This window comes from Centrocercus urophasianus, unplaced genomic scaffold (genome assembly GCF_019232065.1).
Source record: "Centrocercus urophasianus isolate 14NV4802_14NV808 unplaced genomic scaffold, USGS_Curo_1.0 seq_24, whole genome shotgun sequence".
Lineage (NCBI taxonomy): Eukaryota > Metazoa > Chordata > Aves > Galliformes > Phasianidae > Centrocercus > Centrocercus urophasianus.
The window spans coordinates 15386714-15394731 of NW_024884800.1; the positions used below are offsets into that span (position 1 = coordinate 15386714).

General features: G+C 46.6%; 1 protein-coding gene and 1 long non-coding RNA gene across 2 annotated transcripts in view; both read right to left on the reverse strand.

Annotated features, from left to right (window-relative positions):
- The window catches only part of STAG2 (stromal antigen 2), a 70068-nt gene extending 70003 nt beyond the window's left edge, over positions 1-65 (reverse strand). The window contains exon 1 of the mRNA XM_042824792.1: positions 45-65. The gene's annotated coding sequence lies outside the window, so the exon portion shown is untranslated. The remainder of the gene's footprint in view (positions 1-44) is intronic.
- Positions 66-1909: 1844 nt separating this feature from the next.
- On the reverse strand, positions 1910-7776 carry LOC122163580. The gene is made up of 2 exons (XR_006169992.1): positions 7168-7776; positions 1910-6202 (listed from the first exon to the last, which is right to left on the reverse strand). It is a non-coding gene; the product is annotated as an uncharacterized LOC122163580 (long non-coding RNA).
- Between the last annotated feature and the right edge of the window lie 242 nt (positions 7777-8018).

Consider the following 8018-nt stretch of genomic DNA (forward strand, 5'->3'; position numbering starts at 1 on the left):
CCCCTCCAAACTTCCAGAAGCTTCGCCGCCATTTTCTAACTTACCTTGCCCAGCGTCGGCGCGGGCGGCGAGGAGGCCCGGGCGCGGCGCCGCGCTCCTCCGTTCCCGGCTCGGCCGCCGCTCGCGCGCCCGGCCCGGCCCGGAGACGTGCCGGCGGGGGGGTCTGGGCCCGGCGGGGAGCGGGCAGGTTATTTAATTTGGCGGCGGCGCCGGGGATTGTTTGGGGTGTTCGCGGCTCGGCGGCTCGCGAGCGAATGGAGGCCGCAGGCGCCACCTGGCGGCCGCCGGGCGCGGCCCGCTCTCCTGGGCGTGGGGCGACATCTGCCGGCCGGCCGCGGCGAGCGGCGCCGCGCGGGGTAAACAAGGCGCTGCGCGTGCGCGGCCCGCTCCCCGGCTCGTCCGGGCGCGGAGCCACGGGGCCGCGCTGAGGAGAGCGCCGGGCGGGGCCGAGCCGCGGGAGGAGGCGCGGCCGCCGGCTTCGTTCGCGGGGTGGGATCGGGTGACCGAAGGGCGAGGGAGGAAGGCGTCCGGGAGGGCCGGCCGTGTCCGCGGGCCAGGCTGCGCTCCGCACGGTTCTTCTCGGGCGCCGCCCCTCGGAGCTCCGCACACGCAGGCGACACGGGGCGCTTCGCCGCGGCGCACCTACGTGCTGCGTTCGTCTCTCAACTCAGTTCGTGTTCTGTTTTTTTTTTCCCCGGCCTTGTGCAATGCTGAGCTCGCAAGCTCCTGCTTCCACCCCACAGCACCGCCGCTCGCCTGTGGGCTCTCAAAACTTGGAGCTTACCTGTAAAAACGTGCGATTTCTTTTTTTGTGTTTTTCATCTCTAAGGACTTAAACGTGCTTATATTTGGAAGTAAAAACAAGTTCTATTTCTTTTCCTGTCTTGTGCAATGCCCAGCACGGTGCTCGTGCTGTGTGCTCACTGCATTACTTCTGTAGGAAAGGTTGGAAAGAAACCGTGAGTGAAGAAAGGCAGGAGAAAGGTCTCCTTTTAGGGCACTTGGGAATCCTGAGCCCCAAGTCGTAAGCCAGCGCTCCAGGTTTGGCTGCAGTTGTTATCTGCAGTGTGAGCTGCCACTATGCAGATTGTAGATATGCGTGGAAATTGTGAATAAAACACTGTTAAAAAAATAAAAATACAAATAAAAACGTATGTTCCAAACTTAATCATAGCGTGTATATATATATATTACACATGGTATTCAATTACACATGGAGAAAGATCAAAAGGAGCTGAGCCTATTTGTGTTGTCCCCACACCAAGGTAGCTTCTGACAGCTGCCAGACTCCTCCATGAGAATAAACAGCACGCTCCCAAAGCCAAGGCTTTGCCTGCACGGTTTCAGCAGTGGCTACTCACACTAAAACCCAACGTTTTGCAAAGATTAAAACACTTTACTGCAAGAGCTGGAGAAGCACTGGGCGCTCCAGGCAGCCTCAGTCAGCTGTGTGGAAAACCCAAGCGCTCAGATACACGTCAGGTATGCGGTGCGTTGAGAAAACGCTGCAATTTGACATGCTCGACCTCATAGCTGAGATTTTTTTAGGTAATTGTGTTCAACAACGAAAACGTGACATTATTCTTAGGGCGCGGTTTGGAAGGAATGCATGCACAAGTGCTGACAGCGCCGTGGCAGGTACAAAAGCTGACTCAGACCTGAAAAGCTCAGATTCATAACACTTGTGCACGTCCTGACTCATCTGACAGTTGGTTTTGTGCACTTGTGACAACAGCTCGTGGAAGCTCTCCAGAGACCCGACTCCAGGTGCAGCAGCACAATGCCAATCGCTGGGCACACAGACCAGGAGGATTTCCACAGCCTCCCAGTTGCTCCATTCATCTGCAGACACTGCGTAAGCAGAACTTGCATCATCGGAGAGGTGGGATGGGCCATTTCTTTCTAGAGAGGTTGGTTTCTTTTCTTTTTTTTTTTCCTCCTTCTGCAAACCAGATCATTTCTCAGATGCTATTTAGAGTACAACCACACAAACAATTCAGTCAGCACAACTGGAGGTGCAGGAGCTCCTCAAGGCCCTGAAAGTGCCTGTCTGTTCTGGAGGACAGAAGATCGGGTTTTTCTTCGCCCAGCTGCACCCAGGAAGAATTCGTCCTGCAGAGCCACGCTGAGATAAGAAAGCAAACAGAAAACAGTTTATATGACACACACCTGAAAAGCAACCACAACAATCTCAAGCTGTGTACAGGAGTACAGGAGACAGAATAGCGGAACAAGTTCTGAACCACGACATTTGTTGTGAAAGACAAAAGACAAAAAAGGCTCCTCAAAGGCTCTGCATTCTGCTTTTTTTTCCCCAAAAAGAAAATCATTCTCCTGAGCCCAAGCCTTCCAACACCTATAGCAACAGGGGAGATGTGTTGAAAAGCCCTTCTTGCTACATAACTACTCTTTTCTAAGGACAGTTCCAGATGTGTTTTGACCCATTTTCAAAACCTGTGAAGGAACCAAAGAACATCCTGAAGGGTCTGTGTAGAACTTCAGCATTCCAGCATGTTCTCCAATAAAATAACAATTCCGAAATCCGCCATCCAAGCATAAGGAAATAGAGACATTTTACAGCTCTCACCTCACTAGAAAGGGTTTGCATCTGACAGAAGAGCTGTGAGAAAGATGGGAGGAGAAAGAACTTTATGGGACGACATCACCTTTCTTACAACAGTCACTCTTAAGACTTCAAAGTCCACCATTACGGATAGTGAGCCCAATTCAGAGATGATTTAACAATGGCTTTTACAACAGGGATTGTTACAACACTGGATCCAAAGAGAGCTCTTGATCAGTCACCCATTTAAGAAACAGCGCTAGGAAGGGGCAGACAGTGAACCAGTTCCGTGTCTGATTAATGGCCAGAGCTCCACAGGCAGATCAGAACACCCTCAGGCTGCCAGATGGCTGATTCATTCCTCCAGGCAGGAGACTCGTGCTCATGTTGCTCCCTTTTCTTTGAGAGCAACAGAATAGGAAATTGCTCTGCAATTCTGTTTCCTCTTCTCTATTTTTAAAAATAAATAAATAAAAAGCACATCCCTTGACCATTCCTTTTATCTTTTCTGAAGATTTGCTTATAAGTGTTGGAACAAAAAGAAGAGGGAAAAAAACAACAGAATTGGTGCACTGGATTAATTGCAAGGAGAGGTGGTGACCTTGATCACCTGTATTAAATAAGCTACAGCCATATTTTTATCTGTCTTGCTGGGGACAGGGACAAAAAGCAGTCTTCCCAGTCCAATTTTCTTTCTCCAGTTTCTGAAACTGACTCAGTCACTCTAGGGAAATCTGCTCTGAAACCTTTTGGAGATGAGCTATTACATAAGAAACTAAAATAAAGACCAAGAAATGGGTTACTTTCCCTTAACTCATAGAGAGAGATTTCACATCAGTAGCTCCTTAGGCCTTTCCCTGTTCTGTGAATAACTTCTTCCTTTTGTGGTTCACATAAATCACCCTTTTTGCTCCTGCTTTTCACCAGTCTTTTCCACCCTACTCAGCTCTGAATTTTCTTGGATTCCATTTCTTCCCAGTGTGCTCTCAGACCCACAGAGGCGTGTGGAGTCACAGCTCACAGCTTTGTCACTTTCCACTTTGCTTCACTCTTGGTTCTAGATATGAATTAAAACTCCAGCAAGTTTTAATTCATATCAAGCTTTAATGGCACAAATGCCTTCCTGCCATTTCTTCCCTCAGCTGTCCGCCTGTGCCACTCGCTTGCCAGGGCCTTGCTCTCGTTCCCATATTTGAGGTGAGGGGGTTCTTGCTGCTAGTTCTCCTTCTTTGAGATAATAACCCCATAGCCACATTTTAAAGCTTTCATCATTAAACTGTGTAAAAGCCAAACTAAATATTGGGAGGAAATAACGAAAAGCCCTTCTCCTGGTTAAGAGGAGCTGCTTTCACTGCAGGCATGACTTCAGCCTTACAGATCTGACAGTGAGCATTACCACTCCAGCCCTCCACTGAGCCAAGGGCAGGATCTACTAGGAGGCTCCAGGAGTCAGAAGCAAGCCTTCCACTCAAGCAAAGGGACCACGGGGCAGGCAGTGCTTTGTGAGTTGGGCGCCATGGCAGCATTGGTGACAAGACCTGCAGAAGAGGCACGTGTACATGGAGAGGCAGGAGACAACAGACTGTCCAACAACAAAAAGATGGAGTGAGAAGCAGACGATGGCTGCCATGAGGTTAGGTGGGCCTAACAGCAGCAGCTAGCCCTGAGTGAGGAGGCACCTTGAGTTGGGACAGTAAAACCTGCGCAGAGACCCCACAGTACTGTGAACACAGGGCTGCTCTGCTCCCAGGAGCATGCAGCACACAGCAGCTCTCAGCTGCTCAGCTTTGTAGAACCACAGGCCTCTCTGAGATGGTGACACAGAACTGGGCTTTACCTGAGATGAGAAGGAAGGCAGCTGGCTTGTGGTTAGGTGAGTAGAACTGGGACATTGTTCTGCAGCTTAAGCTCTGCCCAAAATCACAGAGCAAAACGATGATAAACAAGTGAAGTCAAATATATTTATCTTTAAATTGTCATCAGCAAGCTTTGAAGAAAATGATCCATCAAATAAACGAGTCAGCTCCCTCCTGTCTTTTCAGGCAAACACCCATTTTAGATATTGACAGTGGATCAGTTTATCTTGTCTTTTCCCCACAAACTGCTGAGGCCAGAGCTTGGGGAGTGCTGCAGTGGGAGCGTGTGCAAAGGGGGTCGGTGCCTACAGGACAGATAAGGTTAAGGAGCAGATTACTCCTTCAGATAAGCTTGCATGGTTTTCTGGGCTGACTTAGCAGACTCCCAAAGTTCTATCTGTATCTTTGTCACCGTTTCATTTAGTTTTCATCATCAACCAGCTTCAAGGTTTCTTCCTGGAAGTCCTTCCCATCCGGTGTGGGGCTCAAGGGTGCTCTTGCTGCCTGAATCCCTGATACAGCATAAGGTACAAACAAAGCAAAGTGTGATCTCGTCATTGAGCTGCAATTGAGATTTTCTTCTAACAAAGCGATGCATGACAAGTAGCAGGCAGTGCAGCAGTTCGTTCGTGACATCTTGGCAGCTTGCACAGATGTTCAAAACGGTTAAGATAAAAATACTCTTTCAGAATGCAACTTCCTTTAACAGGGTTACAGAAGTACTGCCAGCCTCAACAGCAGCAGCTGAAGGGCTTCTCCCTCCACAGGGCCTTCTGGGAACACTAAGCACTGAGGACAGCAGATCCCATTGGCTCTCCCATGTAACGCTATCAGGGTCGGGTACTGGAAAAGGAGGTAAAGCCAGTCCTGGATTCAGAAACTCAACTCTCTTATGCAAGAGTTCCAAGAGACTGCCACAGCTTGACACCTGCCTTTGAAAAGCCCGTATTGAGAAGATAACTTCTAGAAGATAACTACTTCTAGAAGATAACCATTTGCTTTAAGTGATGAATCTCATCGTGCTATGCAAAAGTAAGTTACACAATTAGTAATCATCCAAAGGCAACTAAGTAGTTTTCACCCATCCTGCAGTAGCAGATACCTGCAACAAAATTAATAGCATTTTCTTCCAAATTTTCTCAAGGGTTTTGCTTAGCCAAGCAATTTATCACTGGTAATGTACTGTCTTCTTCCCTGCCCCAGGAAAAAAAGTGAGTTTTTGTGCTCTGTCAGTCACAGAGCTGTTATTCTCTGAATCAACATTTGTAATTCAGTGTAACGTTGACATCACTATTGCTTAAAAATGGAGTCCTGGTTAAAGAAATTGAGGATAAAACTGCTGAAATTCAGTTTCTGTGTATAATCACAGGTCACTGGCCTCCTCACAGAGAGCCACTTCACAGTTACGGCTCGGTAATTTCTCTACAGCAGCATCAGCACATCCCTTGAAGCTGCCCAGCAGTGGCTCATAGAGACAGAGGTACTGTCAGCATCCCAAAGCAGTGTGAAGGCACAGCGAGGAGAGCTCTTCCTCATCAGATTTCCCAGCCACTCAGCAAAACTCAGTCACACAGAACACAAAACTAAAAGGGGGTGAGGGCAGGTTGAGTATTAACTCATGGTTGAGTTCCATGAGGAATGAGAGCAATCTCACCAGACCAGTGGCGGTATGGAGAAGGCAGCCAGCACTCTTCTCAAAGCAGCTCCTGGAGGTAAGGCCAGCACAGGAGACACTGTCACACGCTGCCTGGGGCACCCAGCCTTCTTGCTGGCAGGAGTCAATCTTGCACCAGGTGGAAGGTATAAGAAGAACACTGTTCAACAACTTGGTCACTTATCTACCTCCACAGAAAAGCACTGCTAAAGCCAGGCAGATCTGCACGCTCTTCACTCTGTGGCCTTTTAGGGTAGGCCTTGCACATGATGCACTACAGCTCCCATGCTTTGAGAGGCAGGGCAGATTCTCTTCTGAGTAGTTACTAAATCTGATGGTCAGCAAATTGTGTTCCATCTTGTTCAATTTAATTCTAATATACAACACTTCAGCTTGAAGTCTTCCACAAATGCAGTAGTCAAGTGTTTGCATTAACATCTCATCCAAGTGTTTTCATTTCTAATAGCCTATTATATTTCATTTGTTAATTTTAATAAAAATCAATATGAAAGCTGACTTTAAAAACCCACATCCTCGGTTAACAAAAACGCTTTCAAAGCTTCAAACTATTTGTCCTGTAGCTCCAGGCCACGCATACAGCTAACCAAAATATGCATTTGGGTTTTCATCGTGGTCAAAACTACTTATGCAACATTAAAAGAAGTTTTAAAAAACAAAGCTGAATTCAAATAAAATCAAATCCTCAGCAATCAATGACATTACTGCTAGGCTATGGGGCTGTGCATTAAGCCCAAAACAAGTTAAAAATCAGTTTGGAGGCTCAGCATCTGTGCAGATACCAGCTACAGCAATCTGTAGGATAAATCAGTATGTTGTTTTGGGCTCCATATTTCAAGGCACTGAGAGGAAGCTAAAGGTATCACAAAAACTTTGATTTTTTTCTTGTTTTGTTCTGGTATTCTTAAATGGGGTTGCAATTTCCATATTTTTTAAATAAAATGTTCCAGAATATATTAAAAACTCTTGTAAGTCTCTCACATAGACAGAGCAGCAAATAGCTCTGCTATTGTCAGCAAAATGGAAATAAGATTCTACGTAGTAACCAGTACAAGAAAGCAACCAAATATTGGTACCTGACTTTCCTCCACAGCTCTTGATTCCAGGCAGCTCTTTAAGAAACCAACTTCAGGCACCTCTGTCCTGCTACCAGCTTTCTTCCAAAGGGCCTGTGCCTCTATGCCATTTATTTGCATCCTTCATTTCTCTCTCTTTAAATACTCTGCTCAGTATCAGTGTCTGCTCCTTTAAGATACTGAAAAATCAAAGTAATTAAAGGAAATCTTACCAATTCAAGCTGTCAAAATTTGATGACTATGCTAATTATTTTCTTGCACTTAGTCTGAATAGGACTCTGATTGTAAAACACAACCCTTAAACCTACAGAGCAGTCTTGTCACATTGGCCAGCAGGCTCTTAACCTTGTAATGTTCCCAAAGAATTCAACTTCAGTGTAGCACTATGGTGCTCTTTCATATCTGATTTTTAAAAGTCCCAGATATACAGTATACCTTTTAGAAGCACTAAGAAGCTTTAAAGTGAAGCACATTGTATTAATTTGCAAAGAAACTGGATAATGTTTTTCTTTCAGTTTTGAAGTTACTGTTTGTCACCTACTTCTATGATTGTCTCTTGAGGAGGTTACATGGTTACAACACCCAAATCACCTTTCCTGCTCGGGTTCAGTTTTGTAACAGTTCTAAACAGAACAGGTCAGCCTCTTACCAAGTACTCTCGTCTAGTCCACATGGCGGAAGTTGCAGGCTGTAAGCTAGACGCAGCTCCTTCAGGCTCTCACATGACTTGGATCAAGGTTAGGTAACAAACCGTCTGCTTAGGCAAGGCAGCATAACCCGGTTTGCACCAATAACCAAACGTTCTATTTCAGGTGAGATAGATTAGCTCCTTTTATTAGCTCCTTGTATTT